General features: G+C 36.1%; 1 protein-coding gene across 1 annotated transcript in view; it reads left to right on the top strand.

Annotated features, from left to right (window-relative positions):
- The first annotated feature begins 323 nt into the window (after positions 1-323).
- The window catches only part of LOC127435620 (BMP/retinoic acid-inducible neural-specific protein 1-like), a 227,397-nt gene continuing 201,684 nt past the window's right edge, over positions 324-26,036 (top strand). The window contains exon 1 of the mRNA XM_051689218.1: positions 324-614. The gene's annotated coding sequence lies outside the window, so the exon portion shown is untranslated. The remainder of the gene's footprint in view (positions 615-26,036) is intronic.

Here is a 26,036-nt window from a genome sequence, read left to right on the forward strand (position 1 = left end):
TAAAAACCTGTTATTTTTTAAATATTTTTTATACAGTACTATTATTAAAAATATAATAAATAGAATTTAAATAAATAATATTATTTTATGTTATAAAATCTATTAAAAGACAACAAATAAAGACGTCTCTTTCGCTCTCTCTCTCTCTCTCTCTCTCTCTCTCTCTCTCAATCCAAACACTGGATGTGCTTGAGTCCCTCCCCTTTCTGTCTGCCATCGCCTCCTCTACAATCCCCTCCACTGATGCTCGGCGCCTCCTCCTCGTTTCTCTCCTCAGCACCAGACGGTCTCTCTCGCTCTCTCTCTCTCTCTCTCTCTCTCTCTCTCTCTCTCTCTCTCTCTCTCTCTCTCTCTCTCTCTCTCTCTCTCTCTCCATCCTGAGCTGCTGCACCGCTGTCGGTTACTCTTTTGCCTCACGCTTGTTTTAAACGTCCAGTGTTTCTCAAATGCTGCTCACCGAACTGAACCGCCGGATTTCTCCTTGAGCATGAGAGGAACCGATAACCCGTCCGAAAGCCTGAACCAGAGCCCGAGAGCGCAGCATGAGCCCCGCAGCCGGACCCGGAGCCTCAGCACAACTTTAAAAGCCCGACACACGGGAGAATCCGATTCAGGTGAGTTCGAGCGCTCGTTCGGATCTTTGGGACGAATAAGGAGCTTTTAAAAAGCGCTATGTTCTGATTTGGGTTGGTTAATGGCGCACTGGACTCTGAATCTGAATTTTTGGAGAATATTAAACGCATCACAGTTTGTGAGCTCCTTCACGGATTTGTGCGGAGAAATGTCGCATTTTAAGAGTAAATGGTGTTATTTTAGGAGTGAGAGTGTCTTGTGCATGGATTTGGGAATAGAGGTGCGGGACTCTACTGCAGATAATCCATGATAACTCCAACATTTGAGAAAAGACAATGATGAATGGTAAAACAGTGCAGGCATGTGTGTCAGATTTGTCTCTTCACCTTCCTTGCATGCAGAAAGACTCTTGTGTTCAAGTTTAGATGCAGATTGATCTGGAGTTGGTGTGTGTGTGTGTGTGTGTGTGTGTGTGTGTGTGTGTGTGTGTGTGTGTGTGTGTGTGTGCTTATGTCTTTGCTACATCAACTCACAGTCTGAATGGCTATTAGAGCTCAAATCACAAATGAAGTCTCATCACTATTGGAGTATGACACTATATGTGTTTAGAAAGGCAAAATGAATCATCCTGTTTTGCAGTTGAGTCAGAAATTTTGCTACTCATTGAGCACAAACACAAAATGTCCAGGACATATTCTCATACATGTCTTTCGCACATTATGGGGACATTTTCCACCTTGATAAATTTCCTGCTGCAACAGCAAAGTCAATAAACATTCACATTTTGTGATACAAAACAACCTCTAATTCTGGCAACACAGGCCTTCAGTACCCTAGGGATATGATGCACATTGATCTGAAGTGTTTTCATTGATATTACAATCAGATCTGTGGTGCTGAAGAGCATGGAGCTGCTGAAAAGAGTGCACATCTTTGTGACTGTGGCACAAGCAGCATGTAGAGGGCATTGGTGAAGCTCAAAGCTGGAGGTGAAGTTGTGTGAATGTGTTCCTGATGCTAGACTGTTGGGGGAGCTCTCGCACTTTTGTGTTTAATGTCAAATTTGACTTTGAAGCTTTTGGTAATTGAGTGATTATGATGGACACGAAGCAAATGGTGCTGCTGAGGGTTCGAAAGAGTTTTTCCGGGATGCATCCTATTATTTGCACAGTGAATCAAATGTTGTCGATATGCGCTTTTCATCTGGGTGCATTATGCTAAATTATGGCATCCCGTCAGTTTTAATGATTAGCCCGCATGTAATAATAATAATAATTAATGATAATTCCTTACATTTATATAGCCCTTTTCTAGGCACTCGAAGCGCTTTACATAGTACAGGGGGAATCTCCTCTACCACCACCAGTGTGCAGCATCCACCTGGATGATGCGACGGCAGCCATAGTGCGCCAGAACGCCCACCACACACCAGCTGTATGGATGTATGCTATTAGCTGTTGTTTGTGGCCCACTTTGGATCTCGATTTGAAACAATGGTAACACTTAACATTAATGCTTCCCTTGTTAAGGGTTTATGAAGGGGTTTATTAATGACTAATAAGTCATTTATAAATGTGTTATAAATCATTAATATATGGTAATAACAACATGACTGAGAAAGACAACTTTAGTACAATACTTGCCAAATTGTGTGCATTGTAACTTACCTGTAATAAATGCTTAATATATACACTTATGCAGCAAAAAATAGACCATTATAATGGCATTAAAAAGAGGGATTTTTTTTTTGTGACTGTTCACGACTGTAATTGATTGTATTGATTGACTTGTGTTGTCACTGTATTTGTCACGTACTCCGAGTGCTGTCCCAACTTATCTAGTCCTAGTTACCTAAAGTCCTCTGCAAAAACACTTTTCAGCTCTTCATGCTCATTCACAGCAGATATAATACAATAAAGCCTGATGACCATTAAACCATACGCTTTATGTACATAGGTTACTAATATTGGCAATGTGTTATTAAATGCTTCATATGTGTCCAGTTTACAGTAAAACTTTACAATAGAGTTCCATTTGTTAACATTAGTTAATGCATTAGTTATCATGAACAAACAATAAACAATATATTTTTACAACATTTATTAATCTTTGTTAATGTTAGTTAATAAAAAAATGTTCATTGTTAGTTCATTTAGCTCTTCATAGTGCATTAACTTTAACAAATACAACTTTTGATTTTAAAAACGTATTAGTAATGTTGAAATTAACATTAATTGAGATTAATAAATGCTGTAAAAGTATTGTTCATTCTTAATTCATGTTAACTAATATTGTTAAATAATGTTAACAAATGGAACCTGATTGTAAAGTGTTACCAGTTTACATATATGTTACTAATGTTGTTTAAGTGTTATTAAACATTTATAACATGTCAGATAAAATGGCTCACTATTTGGCAGGTATTGCATGACATTTGCTTTTTTTTATTATCCATTTTGTTGTTATGCATATAAATGAATTATAATGTATTTGTAAATGAGTTATTGGTCATTAATGAACTTCTTTATAACATTCATGTAAATTCTTACCCCAATACCTGCTAAAGCAGCAATATTTTTCCAAGTACTATAATGCATTATAATGCAAGAGATTTTTTTTTAGCATTAACAGAAAAATAACAATCAGTTTGTATAATCTCAGTAATGCAATCAACTCTCAGTGTTTTCATTTTCTCACTCTCACAATAAATGCATGCTAACCCAGATACGCATTAAAGTCTAATTACCCATAAGCACAAACAAGCTGCACTTGTGACCGTTTGAAAATGTCAGCAGAAGCTCCAGGCAAAGAGCTGCAACTTTACACCCCACACAAACCAGCCCTTCACAAGAGCCCAGGTGCACGCTGCAGCGTAACGCTCGCCGCCATTGCACCTGCATGTTAGATTGACTGATACTTGCTCTAACCATAATATAAAAAGGCAAATAAATGAGCTGGCCCATTCATAGTTAACAGAGTCTCTCAGCCTGTGTCCGACTACAGACGTGGAGTCGAGGATTGTCGGTCTACACGCAGACCAAGACGAGAATATAAAGAGTGAGGCGTCTTTGGCAGAGGGAATAATAAGCAGTGTGTGACGCAGGCAGCAGTGGCGTTGGCTGCGATGTAAAAGGGTGCAGCTGGGGAACTTGGCGTTCTGGTTCTCAGGAAAAACAGCTCCTGAGGTGCCGTTAGATGGAAGGCCAGTTTGTTTATTGTGCAGTTCTTTAGTATTGTAAAGATGACACACTGAGCAGTATTGTTTAGATGGCTCGTGCCTTTCATGTGGTCAAATACATTCATCAGATTTGATTTATTAATAGTCTACTGGCTACTAATGACACATGTGAAAGGTCATGAGGAATGTTAGAATTTAATTTTTAATTTTAAATATTTTGAAAGAACTTAACATTAATGTTCTGTTTGTTAAGTGCTTATAAAAGGGTGCATTAATGACTTATAAGTCCTTTACAAATGCATTATAAATCATTGATGTGAGGTTATAACAACATGCATAAAAAGGGTGACTTTAATGCAATACCTGCCAAAGAGTGAGCTATTTCATCTCACATGTTATTAATATTTAATAACACTTATTCAACATTAATAACCTATGGAAATCTACTTTAATTTAAAGTGGACACATATGAAGCCTTAAATAAGGAGTTGCCAACATTATTAACCTGTACATAAATTTGAGTATGGTTTAATGATCATAAGGCTTTATGAGATGATATCTGCTGTGAATGAGCATGAAGAGCTGAAAAGTTTTTTGCAGAGGACCTTAGATAACTAGGAGTAGCACCATTCTTTGACATCAATGTGACAATAAAAGTGACAACACAAGAGAGTCAAGACAGTTCAGTCATGAATAAAAACACATTTGATCCCTCCTTTTAATCTCACCATAATATAAGTTTTTTGCTGCATTGTGACATAAATCATGAATTTGGGTATTTTTTGTTTTTAATTAGTGTAAGTATGAATAAGTGTATACATTTAGCATTTATAACATTTAAGTTAAAAAGCACACAATTTGGCAAGTATTGCATTAAGTCACCCTTTTTATTCATGTTGTTTTGACTGCATATCAATGATTTATCCTGCATTTGTAAATGACTTATTATGTTATTATTATTAGTATGTTATTATTGTTTGTAATGAACACACTTATAAACCATTAACACTTTACATTAAAGTTACCTTTCTTAGGGGTTTATTAAGGGGTTCACTAATTACTAATAAGCCATTTACAAATGCATTATAAATAATTGCAATGGTTATAATAAGCTAAATGGAGACTTTCATGCAATACTTTCCAAATAGTGAGCCATTTTACCTCACGTTACAACTATAAAGCTTAAAAACACTTATTCACTATTAGTAACATATGAAAATGTACCTTAATGTAAAGTGGACAGATATTAATAATTTATTTAAGAATTGTAAATATTAGAAACCTTTACATAAAGTTTAGTATGGTTTAATAGTCATCATGCTTTATTATATGCTGTGAATGAGCATAAAGTCTTACTCATGTTGATATAAGTGCATATAAATGATTTATAATGCATTTATAATGCATTCACTTATTAGTCATTTATATACCCCTTTATAAACCCTTAATAAAGGAAACATTAATGTAAAGTTACTGATAGAATAGATATTACCATAGTTAAAAATTTTTTAATATAATTATTATTTATTTTTTACATATTTTTTACTAAAGACAAAATACAAATCATACATAAAAAAACAAAAACAAAACAAAACAAAAAAAAACATAACCATATATTTTCAAACCTATTCCATGAATAACATGTATAATTCATTCATTTATATGTTATATTTTATTTCAAATAAAAAGATGAAAAGAAAGTTAAAACATCACATCATCATCACTCTAGCTTCTTTGTGATTGAATGCATTTAGTAAGTTACAATTGCCTTCACTCTCCACTATAAATATATGTAGAGGCCAAGATGTAAATATGCAGACTGCTATTATCGAGAGCTCTCTCATGGATTTCATGCTAAACTTTGAGCCCTTTTGTTGCCAAAGAAGTGTCATAACTCCTGACTAGTGCCGCACATGTCATTACACCATCACAGAGGCGAGAATGTCTCCGGTGTTCTGATTAATTCAAGACTTTAAGCAGATAATACGAGCAGTTCTCTTATGTGGGATCTAACAATTGCGAAGCATGGCAAAAAGTCAATCTCTGGGTTTCAGGCATTTGCGGTAATCTCAGAACACCTTATGTTAACAGAAATTAGATCGCTGCTAAAATTAGCCCGTTGATAATAATCCTGCTATGTTAATATGAAATCTTCTCAGGGGACATTAAATGAAAATCGCTGGATCAATTGATCTCACTTGCAGAATTCATTTCAGCCTTGTAACATTAATATAGACATCTGAATCAGAGATTTATGGGTCAAATATTACACGTCCTTCTCTAGAGAGAGACTGGAGTCGCATAATAAAATGACCGTAAAATAGATCTATGGTCGTTATCAACAGACACTGAAGTCATTGTAACACTCTTTGCAGGACTTATCTATCATTGTAGAGCAATCTATGTTTCATCTTTGATGTTTTGAAAAGTAGTTATGGCGTTCAGGTTTAATAGCATTTGTTAATTAGCTCTGCAAACATGTGCAAATCGATTGACCTCATGGATATAAGTGACTTCTAATGTACAGCTCTGTTCCCAAACCTAGTAAGCTGTTTGCTGTCTACTGCCTACATTGGCAGCTGTCTTCTAAGGTAGCATCTAAACCCAAACTGAATCGCAGAAGTGACTCAGTAGGAACGCTCTACATAGGCTGCTCCTCATGTAAAGCACATGAGTGTCTCGGCACACAATGCAACAGTGCCCGCCCAATTCTTTCAGCTGTCACGTTCCAAATGAAAGTGTTCTAAACCATGAACCAAACCAAACAGCTCCGAGGTTAATCACAACATAAAAAAAAAAAATAAAATAAAAATAAAAAGATATTTGAAAATTGGACAAAAAGACAACGGTACAATGATATTTATTCAGAAGTATCAGAATGCTAGATGGCACGATTGACCAATTAGAATTGATTATTTCAGAGAGCAGTGTTATAAACATTTAGAAACAATATATTAAAATGTTATTACAAAATATTCAGATATTTGTAAGTATACAGTATAAGTAGTTTGAGAGTGTAAGGAAATCAACCCTATTGCGTCATTTACAGTGCATTGTGGGAGTAGGCGGTCGGTGCAGAGCTCTTTTGGCACGATTCTCTGATTGGTGGATCTTTCTCTTCAGGATCATGGGAAGTGTAATTCTTCAGCAGGAATTCCGCTATTAAACATGATTTTGAAACAATGAAAGTTGAAATAAAACAGACTGATGTCTTCAACAGAAGCATTTTGATTTCATGGTAGGTCTGTCCTCAGAGGTTTATAAGTTATCGTTAAAAATCAACTCACCAATGGAGAAAATAAAAGGGATTTTTACTTCCAAGACCCAACTGATGCGCTCTATTGATTCCAAAAGTCTGTCATTAGCATGTTGCTAAAGTAACAACATAATACTCAGAGAATGATGTATTTCTTGTGTGTCTTGAAGTATTATGTTGTTAGCTTAGCAACATGCTAGCACATAAACATTGGGTAAAATAGTGCATTTTAATTAGACTGAACTATCAGTGTGGAATGAGAAACTTATCTAAAATGTATAATCAGCTTTTTTCTGGACTCATCAGCCATCTTGGATTCATTTTTGAGTTTATTACAATGCATTCTCCATGAATGATGCATATGATGCTGTCTTGAAATTTGGCCAAAACATTGTATCTTAGAAAACTAAATTAAGTTAATACCTGCATTTTGGGATGGACTTCACATCAGGAGCAGAGCTAAAGGCATTAGCAAACAGAGCTAATGTCTGCTGCATGTTGGATCTTTTCAGTTTTGTTTTATGGGAAATCTCTGTTATATGTGTCTATCAGAATGTTGTCTTTTCAGTGCTTGCAAAGGCTAACCAAATATCCATTAGCAATTTTGGGATCAAAATAATGAGATACGGGAATATTTTACATTTAACTAACATGCTTTTCAGGGGGATAAACCTTCTAGCAATAATACTGTTGTAGCCAATACTGTACTGTTTTATTGGATTCTGGAAGTGGAAGCCAATTAAAAGGTAATAATGAAAAGCCTTCATGTCTGTAGGGGCTCTGCTGTTTATTGCTTTTGATAATTGCTCATTTTTATTTTCTTAATAACCCATCTATATTCTCATAATCTCCTCATAATTTCTTAGACAGTACGAGGGCATTTTACTGAGATTACATAGGCTCATCATGTTATATACACAATGCTCCTGTGAAATTGTGAAGAATAATTGCATCTGAAATGTATCCGCTCATATCACAGCAGTCTCTGAAATTTGTAACTAGATTGTTGTGGGCATAGGGAGTTTTTGATTAGGCTATTAAGTATATTGGCTGTTATGAAAGTGCCCACTCTGACTGCAATACTGCCTTTGTATTTGGTTTCATATCATTTAATAAAGTATCTGAAATATATCTATGAGGAAAGCTGGAGGAAATGTTAAATTTTTGTGTGAATTTCTTTGCAAAGATCTGATCTGTGCACTGTAGATTAAAAAACAGAGCTCAGTGGTATGATATGAAAGTGAATAGTGAGATATTGTCAATGTCACACATACTGTAAGTGTTAGTTATGAGGTTTATTTTGTGAGGAGCTGAAGTACATTTCCTTTGACATTTGAGAACACTGTAAATGCACATTATAGTACTGTCAACTAACTCTTAGTTTCCTGAGTCCAACTGCACAGTACTATACTCGACTTAGTACAAACACAATGATATTTGTCACTTTAGATTTTATTCCTTATTTTTGTAGTTCAGGTCCTCTGTTTTGTTTTATTTTTTATTCTACAAGATTGTATATTTAGTATAACAGTACTTGTGCGTCATCAGTTTTTCAAAGTAAGCAGTACTAGAAAACATTTATGAAAGTCTCAACTTTTGGTGGAGGAAAATGACATTTCAGTTTAGGCATAAATGTAGCAAAATCAATGCGTTTTAAACAAAAAACATATCAGTGTGGATGTGTCTTGTCACTGCATTTTTCTGTGGTCGCTACATAGAATTGAAATGGTTTATCCGGCATATAAGGGCTGTGTGTCACCATACAAATGCACAGTAGAAACTATGCCACTTTCTGAGTTTGCGCTTATTTAGATGTCGAATGTAGAAAAAGAATTGTGATATATTGAAATATGATTGGATCAACACAGTTCTACAGATTTTAACATTCATAAACCAGATGCATTTCATTCTTTTAGTTTCTAAACTCAGAAGTGACACTGTGCTCACTGGTGTCTCGTTAACTCTCTTTAAAGCGCTGTTTTATGCAAATGTCACTGCTGTAGGAAGGCTTTACATTTTGATTACTGGGCTCTGAGAAGGGAAATGTGTGGCCCTGCGGCGGGGGTGGGGGTGGTGGTGGTGGGGGGGGGGGGGTCTTCGGGTAAAACGGGTGCCCGTGTTTTCGCCTGATCTTCATAAATTATTAAAAGTCATGGTCATTTGCAGTGATTAACCTCAATATTTCATACAATTATGTAATTAAAGGGCTGGATGAAAGGCAACCATGAAGCTCTGTGGCCCCCTGACTGTTAGACTGTGGAGGGAAACATTTGTGACTCGTGAATCTCACTGGCTTGCGCCCGTGTTCATTTGAGGCCCACCAGCTGCTTTGCCATCGTCGTTGTCAACGGAGACCGCTGGGATTATTAATATACAATGGCAACCTGTAGGGGAAGAAAAGGTAGAAGGATGTCTCTTGCCAGCTGGCGCGATTTCACCTCGGCATCAAACCTTTTCCCCAAATGAAGCAGCAAAAGACTGCCAACCTGCTGGAAAATAAAAGGGCATGTGAAGACATTCCATGTGTGTCTTTTCTAGTGTCTGTAGAATTAAGGTATTAGTGCATGTCTGCCGGTGCTGAGAATAAAACCTTTGCCCTGCTCTCTTAATTCTGAGGAAGGATTGTTTCCATATTCCAAAAAATCTGCAGCTGTGGATTGAGCCCCTCCTTCATCTTTGAAAAGATAAAAGGCAAACTAGCCTTCAGATAAAGGTGACGTCTTCCCTCCCTGTAAGGTTTCTTAAGCCTTTTCCAAAAGTCTCGAGCTGTGGTTCTCAAGAGATGGGTCGTGACACAAAAATGGGTCACAAGCAGTGTCAGACAGTTAACTTTTTAATGAGTAATTGAATTTCAATTAAATTGATTTTCATCAGATTTTTTTTTAATGTGGGCATTTTTATCTCACCATATAAAAACACGCAACATGCCATCCATTTATGTTGAATACTTCAAATCCATATTCAACTAGATAGAATAGCCATAAATAGAATAGAATAAAATATGGTAACACTTAAGGTTGAATAAGGTTGAATTTGTTTAGTTAAAGCAGTTTCCCAGTGAAATGTCCAGTAGGGGGTGCCAAAAGCGAGTGAAATGGTTTTGTAATCAAACAAGGTTTTTAAGGTGAATATTAGATGGAGGCTTTAATGAGTAAAATGTACCTCCCTAACCTAAAACTTTAACCTAAACCTAACTGATAGTGATCTTAAAGCAAAGGAGAGGTGAACAAAACAGACATCCTTAAATTAAATGCCTAGTCTAAACCTAACAGACAGTGTCCTAAAGCAAATGAGAAATTAAAAGTACATTTTCTGAAGCAACCACGTCATCTCGTGTTGCTTCTATGACACTTTCGTCTCACGTGTCAACTTGCATGTATAGCTGGTCCGGAACCGCGAGTTCAAAGTCCAACACTCTATCAGGTGAGCTACCGTACAAGCTAATGACATTGGAATAAATGTGTAAATGATGTAGTTGAATCTGTAAGACAAGTTAAAATGTATAGTTTTTCAAATAATGCATTATAATAAAATTGTTCTGATATCATAACATAGCAGTGTGTGAGAATTAGAGCGAAAAATTGGTGTTTATGAAATCATAATCAGCCGTTGTAATCGTAATTTGTGTAAAATGTACACAGTTGTTGTAGGATTTCTATTTCACCAGGAAACTGCGGTGAAATGTGGAATTCGCCACGTAAAAGTCAGTTTGCAAAAATGTAGCTATAGTAACTTTAATTCTCTGAGACTTGATTTACATTATTTTACGTAAACTAACAATGAACAATACTTTTACAGCATTTATAAAAATTGGTTAATGTTAATTTCTACATATATACTGTATATATTTATTTTTATTTTTTTTTATTAGAAGTTAAATATGTTTTATAATTGACTCCAGCCTGCTGAATTTTGAAAAGTAATTCACATCTGATGTGGTAATGCGGTGAAGACGTGCAGCGGAGTGACACCTCGGGTGTGCGTTATTTTTCAATAATTAAATGGGCCGGAGTCAATTATTCCACTTATACAATGGTTACCACTCCTAAGACATCATTCAGGGTTTTATCTCAAGACATTTTCCTGTTTTCTGTTTGCTCTTGTGAGTTGAACCACATTCTTTCGCCATAAATTCAGCGTCTTGCTTTGATACATTCTGAGCCTTCATTGCTAGTTCGAAAACGTCACTCCAGAACTCTAGTAACGAAGGATGTGCTGCTTTTCAGCATTGGAGTAACAAGGTAGTGCGTGTGTGTGTGTGTGTGTGTGTGTGAATGTGTGTGTGTGTGAGCGAGAGAAAGAGAGAAACTGAGAGAGATCGCGCATGGAATCACCTGTGTTTGAAGCAGCTCTCATCAGGTATAACATTGCTTCAAATTGGCAAAGTGTAAGTTTAAGTATACTTCTCAGCAGCAGCGAGTGTCACCATTCTTGTATATGGCTTTTCCATTGCTAAATAACTGTTTACAATCTCAGTGAGTCGCGGGGGTGCGCTGACTTTGCTCCCGAGGGAGATTGTGTGAGAGTGAAAGAGAGCGGGGGAGGGGAGCACAATGGTGCTTTCCATTATAGCTTTGGGAGTCTGATTAGAGGATATTATAGACATTGTTTGTCATTCTTATCTGATGTACTTTAATCAGTGTCTTAGTCTTTATTGGTTATTTTGTTGTGTTAGCCTGTATGGTTCTTTGAAATAACTGAAATAATTTGGGGGAGTGATTTGGAACTGTTATGCGGTCAAGACCTGGAACTACTTCATAGCCGTGCGTTTACTGGAAAATAATGACACACCTTAGAACGTCTGTCAACCAGTCAGAATCAAGCATTCAACAGACCCTGGGTATAACACTAGTTAAAGCATTATGTACTAAATTTACCTAATGATGAACAGTTAATTAACATCAACTAGTGTAAGATTCAAACATCCTGTGATTAATTATTGTTCATAGTTACACAATGCAAAAATTTCTGGGGGGTCTTGTTTGAAATGGTGTGATTAATTAATAATGATGTTTATTAATTTTTATTATATATATATATATATATATATATATATATATATATATATATATATATATATATATATATATATATATATATTGCTGTAGTAATATATATATTCAGTTGACATCAAAATGTTTCATTCTATTCGGTGTAATTTTGTAAAACCTGATTGGAATGGAGCTGATCAGACTGGAGCAGCATCGCAGCTCCTTCCCTCTCTCTCTTGCTCACTCTCTTGCTCACTCACATGTGTGCACAGGACGGAACGTTTAAAATCTAATTTGCCCTCTTTGTATGGTGGAATTTAATAGTTATCGAAACTCAGCAAGATCACCATCGAGCGCTACAACGCCATGAAACACGAACATCAGCAGCACCTGAACAGTTTAAAGTTTTTAGAAACTTGCCACTCAGACAAAAGCCAGTCAGGTACTTGTGAATGCGTATGTCGAAAATTATACGAGTTCAGTTTTTATCAAATATCTTGAATGTAAATGTCTAAACTGTGTAAATATTTGCAAATAGAATAGATCGTTACAATACTGTATTGTGTATTTACAATACAGTAAACCGATTAGTTTTAATGGGTGTGTCAATCAGCTCCCTGTGTCGTGAATCATTATATCGTGAACACGAATTCGAGCACTGGTAAGGGTGTTTATCCACTGAACATTGGGACACTTATGACTCAATTACCTGCGACGCGTTAATGAGCTCACGCATTCAAGCGCAGCTGTTTTTAATCAGCACCACCGCTGTATAAATGACACTATCGTTCATTTTCATTGAAGATATTCAAAAGTACAGTGTTATTATAACAGATAAATGACATAAAGAAATACAAATATATACAGTAGGAGTGTATTTGAAACCTTCTTTTAACAACTCTAATATTTAAAAGCTTGTTTCCCTTTCATTGTGGATGACAGACAAACAGCATCTCTTTTAAAGCGAAAATAAGGCTTTGACATCATATATTTACACTTGTGCTCATCATCTAATGACTTGAGAGACTTCAGAAGACATGACGACGTTTCCAGTAAGGGAACATAGTGAGCAACGATACTCCCTGGTTTTTAGGGTGCATTGTGGGATTTTTTAGGGAGCGAACGTTTCAGTGCCCTGGAACGATTTTGGAATTGGCCTAAAAATGGCCGACTCAGTTATCAGTGCCCTGACTGCTGAACAAGGAACTGATTGATCATTTTCTGCATATTTTTTCCATTTCCCCTGGTATTGTTTTTCCTTCATTCACATATTGCACCTAGTGTGAAATACCTTTTTTTTTTTTTTTTTTTTTTGATATAATTTAATATAGGTAATTATAATGTTGCCCGCGTTATCCACACTCTGCATAGTTCATGATGTCTAATGCATTTAATACTGTTAAAAAAATCACAAAATGAACCTTGTTGTAAAGTGTTAATGGATATATGATGAAAGGTTAGCTTTTTTTGCCACCACATTTTAAAAATTTGGCACATTTATGTCACTCTAAGTACCCAAGCACTGGAAAATTGTGAATAATAAAATAAAATAATAGAATAACAACTATTACAAATCTAAAACATTTATTTTTCAATTTGTGTGACAGAGTTATAATATAGTTGTATTGTGTCACATATAAATAGTTGACATAAAATCTAAGAAAATATAAGCATAATTATTTAAAAGTATATAACAAAAGTACAAATAAGTACGAATAGTAATCTCACTGTTTCAGGCAGCAGATCACTGACTTTGCGACCTCGATAGTTACCGCAACACATTGCTGCTCATTTGCAAAAATTTGAAGTAGGCTAAAATTTACCGCATCGCCAGCTATCGCTGTCATTCATGTCTCAACAAATCGGCAACCCTCATTGAAATTGAATGAATTCCGGTCCCTATTTTCACTGCAAATCTCTGCTCAACTTGTTACTGCAAGTCATTGTCCGTGTGAACACCCAAAATGTGTCTTACCTCTGGGTGACGAACACTCAGGTTTAACTTGGTACTGCTCAGATCTCTGTGTCTGAATGTTAATGGTTTACTCTCACATCTATTTTTCCACTGGCAGGTTTGGAGATGTTCGGTTGGTTGGAGTCTGTAGCAGAGAGAACAAGCGTGACTCAGCATACCAAAGCAGCAGCAAGTATCCTCTCCAAAAAGATTGTCTCGATCTGCTCGCTACCTGCAATTACTCTGTGACAGGCGACCGTGATTTACATTCGACTTTAAACTGAGCAAGAATTATAACTGAGTCTTAAGAGTGGCTGTTTCTAGATCAGAGGTCATCATCAGGGGAACTCTTATCAGAAAACACTCGAGAAAAGAGAACAGATAAAAGCAAGAAAGCGTTCATTGTGTTTTTTTGTTGTTTTTTTTGGGGGTGGCGGGGGGGCTTCAGTAGCAGCCCGTCCCCTGTTTTCCAATTTCTATACAGAGAGATGCTTTAGAGATCATAAACCAGTAAAAGAACAATGATCAGGCTATATTCTCCACAGTCATCCTGTATTTAAAGGAATAGTTCACCTAAAAAAAAATATGATGCCAGCTTGATATTATAATTATTCATAGATATTTGCATGTAACATTTAAACATACATTTTTGTATATTTGGATAGATGCTGAAACGTACAATACGGATATACTGACATCATGAAAAACATCAGGGTTTATTTTTGCCCTCAAAGGGCCTGTTGAAAATGTGGCACCAGCACCTGCTTTGGTAGCACCCATGCAAACAATATTACATGTTATATGGCTAAATTGAAATATTCTGACAGTGTGACTAAGTTGGGTCTCCTTTACAGATTCCTTTCATCAGGCTCCTACTGACAAAAAAAACAACTTACATTTTCCTACAATCAGAGAGCATTACAAGAGTACAGATTTTACCAACATGATCACACGGGAAGTTGGCATGCTGTTTCCAAAAGTTCCGGTACCCTAGGATCAGCAACTGTATGCCGACTCACTGACATGCCCTATCTCCTATCGGACATATTTAGAACGGCTCAACAACAGTTACTTTCCTTCGTGGCACAACTGTTAGCGTGTTGCGTCAGTTGCATGGGAGACCTCAGTTCAATCCCCATTCAAATGAGGAAGTAATCATGTTTGTATAAACAATCACGAGCGTGATAAGGAGGTTGCATTTTTATCCCTAACATTGCATTTTGTTCTGCTGAAAACAATTCTTTTTACAACTGGCTTCTGGCGATCCCTCCTGGATATAAATGGATGTCACACTTGTATATATGCTCTGAAACACTTACCGCTTTAGCCTCTGGGGGCAGTGTTTTCAAATTCGGTCAACGTATATCGATTGCGGCTAAAGAAATATCAGCACACACTGAGATCAGGCTGGATTTTACACAGATGAAAAACTTGGTCCATAATTATGAAAATGCACCATAGTTCTTATGTAGTATCCATAGTTTTAACAATGATATTTGTCGCTAGCTCGCTAGTTCGAATCCCAGGGTGTGCTGAGTGACTCCAGCCAGGTCTCCTAAGCAAACAAATTGGCCCGGTTGCTAGGGAGGGTAGAGTCACATGGGGTAAAACTCCTCGTGGTTGCTATAATGTGGTTCATTCTCGGTGGGGCGCGTGGTGAGTTGAGCGTGGTTGCCGCGGTGGATGGCGTGAAGCCTCCACACGCGCAATGTTTATGTGGCAACGTGCTCAACAAGCCACGTGATAAGATGCGCGGGTTGACAGTCTCAGACGTGGAGGCAACTGGGATTCATCCTCCGCCACCCAGACTGAGGCAAATCACTATGCGACCACGAGGACTTAAAAGCACATTGGGAATTGGGCATTCCAAATTGGGAGAAAAAATTTTTAAAAAAGATTGATATTTATAATAGATCATGGTAACCATTTAAAACCATGCATGGCTCCACACTACCATGGTTAGTAACTATGGTTTCTATATAAAGAACTATGACATTTTTGTAATGAAAAAACAGCAGTCTAAATACATTTAGAAAGTTTTTTCTGCCACAACTACCATAGTTAATACAGTACAGTTAGTGTTACTACAGTAAGTCCATGGTATAGTTTTGTAAGCTTTGTGATCTGAGAATTGAAAAGCCTTCTAATTGATGTTTTCTCCTGTTTTCTTTGTCAGTGCCATTTAGAATGTGGGGGCTGTTTGTTTTAAACTAGTTTCATCACCGAGACATAAGAGTTTTGCAACAGACAATTCTGTACTGCATTCAAACAGGTTCCGCAATCCCCGCCGCACATCTCACTGGTTCACAGGAACATTTCAAATAGTCTGTGCAGTTGAGACCAGTCTGCGAATTACCGCACCAGCTCTGCCCTCGTGCTGCTATGATTAAGCTGTGTTGATAACTGACCCGTGTTTATATATATATATATATATATATATATATATATATATATATATATATATATATATATATATATAACAAAAGCTAATAACAAGAAAAATCTATTTGCTGATGGGGTTAAAAAAAAAAAGAAAAAAAAAGTGCCTTCTGGGGCACTGGGTCTTCTCTGAAAACAAGGGAAATATCGTATGCCATTCTGCTTCTGATTTATTTATTTATGGATGTTTATATATGTTTAGAGAAAAATAATAAAAACAAATATTTTTGTAGTGCAGAATCTCATGCATTCTGTTAAACATATTTTGTGTTCCACACACGCACAGTATTTCAAAATAATAAACGGTCATGGAAATTGTCAGATGGGCATATTGTCTTGTTCTATAAAATGTGTTGACCTCAGAATGGCATGCTGGTTAATATTTTCTGTTCATCTGGCCTCTGGATGAGTCTCCGTATCACTTCATTGTAGTTCAGCTGCTTTTAAGTCACAGACAAGCTTCAAAGTGCTAGAGCGAAGCTTCAGAGTATGTTGTTAGTCTGCTTTTCTAAACGAAAGTGCAATATCAGCTTGGCAAGAGAGTGAAGCAGAGAGAAGAGTAAAAAGCTTCGGATTCAATCCACAGGGACTGCAGCGGTGACGTGCGAGAGAGCCCCGCTGAGATGCAACTGCGGCAGTGTGCTTGATTTCCCCATAATTACCCCAAGTATTTTCTCCCTCTGTTCCTGCCCTGCCTCCACCGAATGCAGCAGCCATTATTTAATCCTGTCACTTCTCAGGACTATAGAAGTGGCTGTGGAAGTACCTATTAGACGAGGGAAATTGCACAGGGCTGTCCCTTTGGCCCCGCAGGATGCTTTGAGAAATGAAGAAAGAGGGGGTCATGGGAGAGAGGGAGTGTGCGAGTAAAAGTGCAGAGAGAGTCTGACGGTACCGAACACCCCTGAGAAACGCTCAGCCAGAATCACTCAAATGTGCATTTGGAGAAGAGTGGATCTGAAATATAATTAAAGGAAGAAGGTAGCCAAACAATGTCTTGTTTTCCCAAAATGGTCTTAAATCACATTACTATACAGTACCTACATTTTTGTAAAATGATTTTTATGTGGCTAGCCTAACCCTAACCATACCCTATCCTAACAAACGTCGTTTTTGTTTTCTCCAGTTGTAAAGTTTAACCCCTTAACCCAAACCCTAAACCTAAAAATTGTTGGATAGGATGCTAGCTAAAATTTGAAGCCTGTTTTGTATCAACTTGAAATACTGTTTGTTGATTTATTGGTCTCTATGAGAATAAAAATCATATTTTCATACAAGCCAACTTGTACGATATGAATCTCGTACGAATTATTACGAGTTGTCATGAGACTATGTTGGAGGTACAGTGTTACACAGGGAAAGCACTAATAGTTATCTCTACAGATTAAGCTGGAATTGGATAAAGTTTGGAGAATGTCAACATTTAAAAAAAAATTACACACATAACCTACATTCAGTATATATATTTTTTTCATTATGGCAATTTAGCTTCTCAATTAAATTTAGCTTGTTTTGAGATTGTTAATATATTTTAATTGTAAAAAAGAAAAAAAGAATACTGATAAAGAAAAGGTTGTTTTGCTGTAAATATAGAGTTTATGTTGCCCATTCAAAGGCCTGAAGGCACTGTGTGGACTTGTATATCAACATATGATAGATGGACATGTTCAGTTAATACTTTATAAATGTTGTTAGTGCAAAAGTTGTTGTGCCAAGTCTTCCACTCTTTACAAGATGAACATCAGCTTGTGAGCCAACACACAGTTTATAGACCATTATAGTTGTTGTAGGCACCTTTATACTGCCAAAAATCTCAGGATTTTGCCAAATGAAGAATCTAACACCCTGAGCAGAGAAGACATTTCCATGATGTTAAGGTTAGAGGGTCAAAAGTGTGATATATTCAATTTAAACAGTTACTTAAACATAAAAGTGAGAAATGCATGGCATACTTTGTTTAAATGAATGAGATCACTTTAACATGTGAAATAACAGTCAAAAGTTTAGCCACTCTTGACTGAATTTGTGTTTCTCATGATCCTCAATAGTTTTTTGATATTAAGAACCATGTTTAAATGCTTGAATCTAGTTTTGTAGAAAAATATAAATCTAGGCAATGTATGAATATACTTACAAATCTATAATATGATAACAGAAATTCTGAGCAGCCAAAATGTCTGTCCTCCCCTTCAGGATACACATAATTGCCCTGATTGCTGGTTGTTTTCTGCACCGCGTTACACCGCTCTGATTTGATGTTTGAGGTTTTTTTTTTTTTCCTTTCTACTCAATCACTAGCTTCCAAAATGTGTTTTTGTTTTTTAAATATAAGCTTGTGTATTCTGCTGACTTCCTCAATCTATCGGACACACACACACACACACACACACACACACGTTGGTGCAGCTATCATTATGAGGACTCTCCATAGACATAATTATTTTTAGACTGTATGAACTATAGATTCTATCCCCTACCCCTAAACCTAACCCTCACCAAAAACTTTCTGCATTTTTACATTTTCAATAAAACATCATTTAGTATGTATTTTAAGTGATTTGAATTATGGGGACACTAGAAATGTCCTCATAAACCACATTTATAGCATAATACCCTTGTAATTACCAGTTTGTAACCTAAAAAAAGTCCTCGTAAACCTCCCAAACCTGCCCACACACACACACACACACACACGCTCTGAGCAAAATACACTCATGTGAAATCGTCCTTACGTTATGCTATATGCATTTTCATGTGTTATGCTTCCACACACACAGGATTTGTTAAATAGATGAATCCCACAAAACCTGACAAGGAAAGAGAAAGAGACACGTTATATTTGAACCCCAAATCAAAAAAAAAAAAAAAAAAAAAAAAATATATGTTATATTTTCTCATGAGGAAAATGGTGCCCATTTGTTGCATTGTGACATGATTTTCATGACAAACCCTAAAACACACTTATTGAGATATTAACATATATGTATGAGTTGCACATGATTTTAGATATTCTTTAAATATTAAGAGAAAACTAAACTAAAACTAAAAACAATGCAATGTCACCCTGAATGTGATGTTTTACATTTTTTTTTTTTTAGCTTAAATACCATTGTATTTGTAGTAAAACCATAATAACCACAAATGTATGATTTTTATTACCATAGTTTTCATTTTTTTAAATTATTTCTATGATGTTACTACAAAAAGAACGCAAAACTATTGCGAGGAAACGCAAACTACTGTGAGAGAACCCAAAACTATTTCAGAAAAAATAAATCCCGCCCTGTCCTTTTAGGGGCTCCATAGATTTCAGTTCATCCTAAAAAAAAAAAAAGAATGTCTTAAACTCTACTTTTTATCATCTTTAGTACTGCATTATGAAGCCTAATAGTAAATATAGTAATAATAGTAAATCTATTGATACATATTTTTCAAATGCTTCTTTGAATAAATACTGTATGTTTAGAAGTTAGAAGTGTGAATTCGAGTATTGGTGAGTTTGTGTTGTGGCTTCACTGTTGCCAAACAATGCCGTGCAGTTCACATACTTCACATGATCTGACATCCACGATGTGTGTGTGTGTGTGTGTGTGTGTGTGTGTGTGTGCTGTGTTTGACACACACGAGCCTGCTGATTCGGCTGCACACACACACACACACACACACACACACACAGATCATAAAGTATGGCATTTATGCAGTGTGTTTGTGTTGGTAATGATTGTGTGAGCCCAGCGGATGGTAACACTCACTTTACCACAGTCAGCAGTACAACTATACAATGCAGACAAGATCTAAACTACAGTCATAGTGAACCACACACCTAAAGCAAAAACTGGTATTTAGTTTAAATTGTCTGTTCAACAGTTTCAATGTTTCATGGTCGGTGTATTTTGCCGCCATTCGAAAAATTTGATTTCTTCTTTTAATTTTTAGCTTTAACTCTGATAAATAGAATAACCAAAAAACAAAAATCAAAGCACAACTGATATTTTGTTTTTCAATCTCAAAGCGAAAAATGAATGAAATGAATGAATGACAACATACAGTAAGTACTCTTGTGGTCTGTGTACATTGTGTTTATGTCTTTTTTGTTTGTATAAAAATAAAAAAAATTAAAAAGCATCTGCTTGGTTTTTGTTTATTTGTTTTGTTTAAAAAAAAATGGAAAAATAAGAAATCAACTCAACTGCTCATGGATATAGAGTAAAATAAGTACAGATTTATGATCGGTGTACTTTCGGATAATTTGTTTTCTCATTTTTGTCTTCAAAACTAAATAACCAACAAACCGTTCATTTATCACATTTCCCGTTAACTCTCTTTATCACATCACAATTTATGTTGTATCTGCTTGTTTTTTAATAATAAAAAAAAATATTAAAAAATCATTCGTGCATAGAAACCGAGTTTATGACATGAGTATTCCCTCTGATTGGTCAACACGCACCATCATCTGTTCTTCCTCAATCCCGTCCATAGAAAATAAGAGTTCATCAAGTTCAAGTTTGTCAGTTGTTTTTACAGATAGATTCTAATCATTTTAATGAAGAACATTAATATTTCTTAGAAAAACTTCTATCTCAACAAGCAATGAACACCTGGATATGACAACCAATGAACGCACCACCTCGCTTTTGTCACTGCAGGATGGGGTGGCAGTGCTTTATTATTTTCAAAAGGAAAATTATGAATTGGGATGCTGTGCACAGACCTAACTGTAACCAGGGGTGGAGATTCCAGGGGAAAACTTTTAAAAGTGTTGCCCGTTCATCCAACCTGGCCTTTGAGAATCGTGTTGCTTGTAGGCTACGTCAAGCCAAAAATCCAAGGCACTCACATGGAGTATAGGCCGAATATTAATAAGGCCGGCTATTATAATGGGGTAGTAATAAAAAAAAAAAAAAACATTATCAAATTGTGGCTAGTAGAGCCTCAATCCTGTACAGTTATTTTACTTAATTCCCATGAAGTTTTAAACATTCGCTGTCCATAAGTAATATTTTATTGTGTAATGGTTGAACGCATATAGTGAAGGTAACATCATGTCTGTATGCAGATCATAGTCCAGATGTTAAAGAGAGATAACTGCATAATAGATAAGGGTGTCATTATAGGTCATTACATATTCAGTCAGTTCATGGTTAGTTGTTGTATCCTAAAATAAAATGAAAACTATTTGTAGCCATAAAAAAATGTAAGGTTCATTCTGTTCTGTTTAACAAACATAAGGACACAAATTTACTCCCCCATATTTCACTATAAAAAAAGTACAGATAGACATGTTGGGCAAAATCAAGTCCTTTCTGACTGTAGCCATGGCAACGTACGCACATGAATCGGCAACACCAGCACCGACTGTAAGAAATAAAATAAAAAAACTCAACTCAGTGTTGGCTAAGCGATAAACTTGTGGTGATTTAGTGCTTGCAACTTCCCGTATGAAAAGGCTATTATTCTGAAGAAAAGGAATGAGGAAGAGCAGATGACACTGCAGGTTGAAAAATCTTTAGAAATGGGCGTCACGTCCATCCACTTGTGCAAATCAAATAATCAAATTACACACTTATTTTATGTACTTGATTGAAAAAACGAGAAACTGAGCTGAATTCTTGTTTCTGATGAAACGAAAAACCTGAAAAATAAAGTGTTTTCTCAATTTTGCTAATTTCTTTCTAGATGAAAAAGAAGTAAACAATTGGTTTATTGGTTTTTCCGCATTGAAGACAAAAATGAAAAAAGGAATTATCTGAAGGTACACGGACCCTTCTGGTCATTACCTTTTCATTTTAGAAAAAGAAGCATTTAAATGAAAATCAAATAGTTTTTTGATTGTCTTTCAGTACTCTCGTTTGAAAAACGAGTATTTTTTCCTTTGCTGCAATGAAAAGAAAATCACAGAAAAACCAAAACAGAAAAATGCTTGATTTTTCAATGTTATATAGGCCTACGTATTACATCGAAAGGTAGGGCTGGCGTGTATCCAGATGCCACTTTGGGCAAAACACACTCGTATCGCCCCCACCCTCCCTTTTTGTAATGGAAAACAACTGCAATAATAACATTTAGCATGCTCTTTAGACCTCCGTTCATTGTATGCAATGTCATGTAACAGTCTAAATATGCTCCCATTCTGCCGGAGCAGGGAAAGGCACTCCTCCGTGGAACAAGCTTTCACTTAAAAGAGTTCATTTTTACATAGGCTTGTTATCTTATTCATTAACTTTGTATGGTCGCACCCAGAGATGGACTCGCCATCAAGTGCACTGGAGCATTTTCTGGTGGACCGGTCGAGTAGTGGATCAGTCGGACCAAACGGCGGCACCCAATTAGAACTGTGAAGCGCAATCTGCTGGCGCGAGAGCATAACGGGAGCGCACTCTCTCTCACCTGAGCAGCACTGATGGACCTACTCTGTTCTTGCGCCTATCTGTCCAGTGGTAAACACAGAGTGAGTCACGCAACTCATTTAAATTCGACACAGAATTATCTATTAGTCTATACACCTGTATGAAACCTTAAGGGCTCCGTGCTGAAGCTTGGTGAAATCACACTGTATATAGGCCTATGAAACCAACTTTATTAAACAGCCCTGACGTGAACAGGAAAACAATGTGTCATGCACAGGCACATTCAGGATCCTTGTAGAAATTTACATCGCAGTTACTGTACTAACACTAACTATAGAAACTGTGGTGTGCTACCAGATGTTATTACTATAATTAGATTCAATATTGTATATTAGGGGAATATAAGTCACTTTTCAAGGTTGTGTTTATAGTGTCTGTGTTTTGTATATTGTTTTTCATTACAAATTGAGTTTGTTTGTTTGCTATATTTAGAAGCATTAATTACATCCAACCATGGTAATGATTATTTTTTTTAATTATTTTTTTTTTACCTGAGATCATCAATCTGATGCAGCATATTTAAGTGATAACTTGACACGTTCGTAAACTAGTCTAAATTATTCTCCTTTTTTAACTCTTTCAGATTCTCCGTCCAACAGACATCACTTTTCTCTGGTGTTTTTATTTATTTATTTATTTTTATTTGGTGCAACCCAAATCACAAAGAATTATTAGACTGATGCTAAGTAAATGGACACCAGATATTATTAGCCTATTAAAACATTACCATAAATTGAAGTTTTATGATTGACTATCATTTATCATATGCACACTTGCATTAGCCATTGTGCACGCTTGTGAATTTGCTGAAGCATAACCAGATGAAACGACAGCTGCAACTATGTGGATCTGTTTAGAGTGTCTTGGCAGACTTCCATTTTAGCTTTTCTATATGATACTACAGGCCGGTAAGCTTTCCTATTATATCCAGAGGCGTCATGCCCATTCATATGTATGTTATTTTATCTGATCTCTGTGGAACAGTCAATTAGTTTTATTTTTAATAGTTTAACCCTTGTGCGACCTTCCGGACATGTTTGTCTTTTTCATTTTTGTTTTTTCGATCATTTTGGCTGTGTTAATGCCAATGGCATAAATTTTGCCAAAGGTGTGTATTTTTGGGGGAGTTTTGATATTTCAACCTCAGTTCCTATAATACATATATAATACACTGTGTACACAAAATAGTTACATTCAGGACCTTCAGGACAAAAATGTCCCCATTGAAACCCATTATAACTGCAATATTTGATCCCAGTGCCATTAAAGCATAAAATCATGAATTCTATGGTATTATGCTTTCATTCTGGAGCCCTGGCTTTAAAATTTACATTTTTATATTTTCCACTAGATTGCACCATTTTTCTTATGTTTAGTCTATGGAGCAAATACATGCTTTTTTCCTATTTTTTGTTTGCTGTATTATAGAGCACTGCAGGCCAATTGAATAAATGATGCAGCTAAAATTGAGTGGATGTGTTGGTATGGATGTCAGAGTGAGTTTTGTATGTGTGTATTGAGAAATTGTGTGTGTGTGTGTAAAAAACAACAGTGGCATTATGTAAACAACTGGCATTTAAAGGGTTAAAATGAATGAATATTTGGTAGTTATGATCTGATATTGGTTAAAAAATCTAAGTCAGTGAAAGTGGAAAATAATATTCATATATAATATTTTTATGGCAGTTTTTTGACACAGACATTTTTGTCCTCTAAAGTCCTGAGTGAGTTTGTTGTAAATCTGACACTGCAAAAAAATAAATAAAAATAATGCATCAAAATCAATGTTGTTGCTAATCATTGACATATCCCAGACAGTGGCATTATGTAAACAAACTGGCATTTAAATAGTTAAAATCCTGAAAATTTATGAATATTTGGTAGTTATGATCAGGACTGATGTTGGTTAAAAAAAATGAACTCATTGAAAGTGGAATGATAATATGAATATATTATATTGTAACGGTATAAAGATGGGCAAGGAGGAGGCGGGAACTGGCAGAACAGTCAACGCAAATTTAATGAGAAACTCAACTTAAAACATATGAAAACAAACACAGACACACATGCAACACGGCTGTGTGCATCTCTTTCTCTCCCGAATCGGCGTCTCCAGCTGCCCTTTATCTCGTTCTCCCGCTGATCAGCTGATTCAGCACGAGCCATGCTCCATCACGGCCAGGCCACGCCCTCCTCCTCGTCACAAATATTATTATGACAATTTTTTGACACAGACATTTTTGTCCTCTAAGGACCTCTTTTTTTATTGACGCACAAGGTTTAATATGTCCATGTTTTTGTTTGGTCGGTCGCTTTTCATTTCCTGTGGCACAGAAATGGATGCGTGCTTTACGCCGTCTTTTCTCTTCTCTTTTTGTTTAAGGAAAACAGCAGCTAATTACTGTATGTTGGTTATTTCAGTCTGAATCCTTTCCTTGGTAGTCACTTTAAAAAGGTTTAAGTTCTGTTCATGAAGTAGCCTGAAGAAAGGTTCTTTTACAAGGGATATGCATGGACTTCCATTCATTTTCAATAGGAGAGAGAAGGCAGACAGCAGCTGATCGAGGCGGCACTCGAAGGGGCACTGCATGTCAGAAATCTGTCTTTTTGTCATGTATGACCTTAGGCTTTTTTTTTTTTTTTAAAAGGAAAATTCTTGCCTTTTTCTATTTTTTGTTTCGCATTCTCCCTTCTCAGAAGTAAAATTGAAGAGAAGAAAAACGAAAATCTAAAAAAACTCTTATTTTTAATTTACATAGCTCTTCTCATCAACACTTACAAAAGTCACCAGCAGGGGGAGTAAAGATAAGAGACCTAATATCTATTTTAATATATATTTCAAGAGGATGTGACTATTCAGATGGTAAGTAATAGTATAGTAAATATTTCATTTTGTGGAAAAACTATTGTTATCATGGTGATTTTAAGGGATATACAGTAAAAGGACTTTTAAGTGGGAAGGAAAGGCCTATTCAGACTGGATTTGTTTACCGGACATATGTCTGTATGTTATTACTGCAGTCTGTAAATTTATCACGATTTGCATGATGGGACTTAAGCGATGTCTGCAGAAATCATAGAGATGGGTGTGTCTTCTGCATTTACACACTGTCACCACATAACTGACCAATCAGAAACTGTATTGCAGTGCATTAATTATGCAGGACATTTTAAACATGATCATATACTGGATCTGGGATTATTAGAAGAAACTGATTGGAATATCTGGAAAAAT

The sequence above is a fragment of the Myxocyprinus asiaticus genome, chromosome 4 (assembly GCF_019703515.2).
Source record: "Myxocyprinus asiaticus isolate MX2 ecotype Aquarium Trade chromosome 4, UBuf_Myxa_2, whole genome shotgun sequence".
NCBI lineage: Eukaryota > Metazoa > Chordata > Actinopteri > Cypriniformes > Catostomidae > Myxocyprinus > Myxocyprinus asiaticus.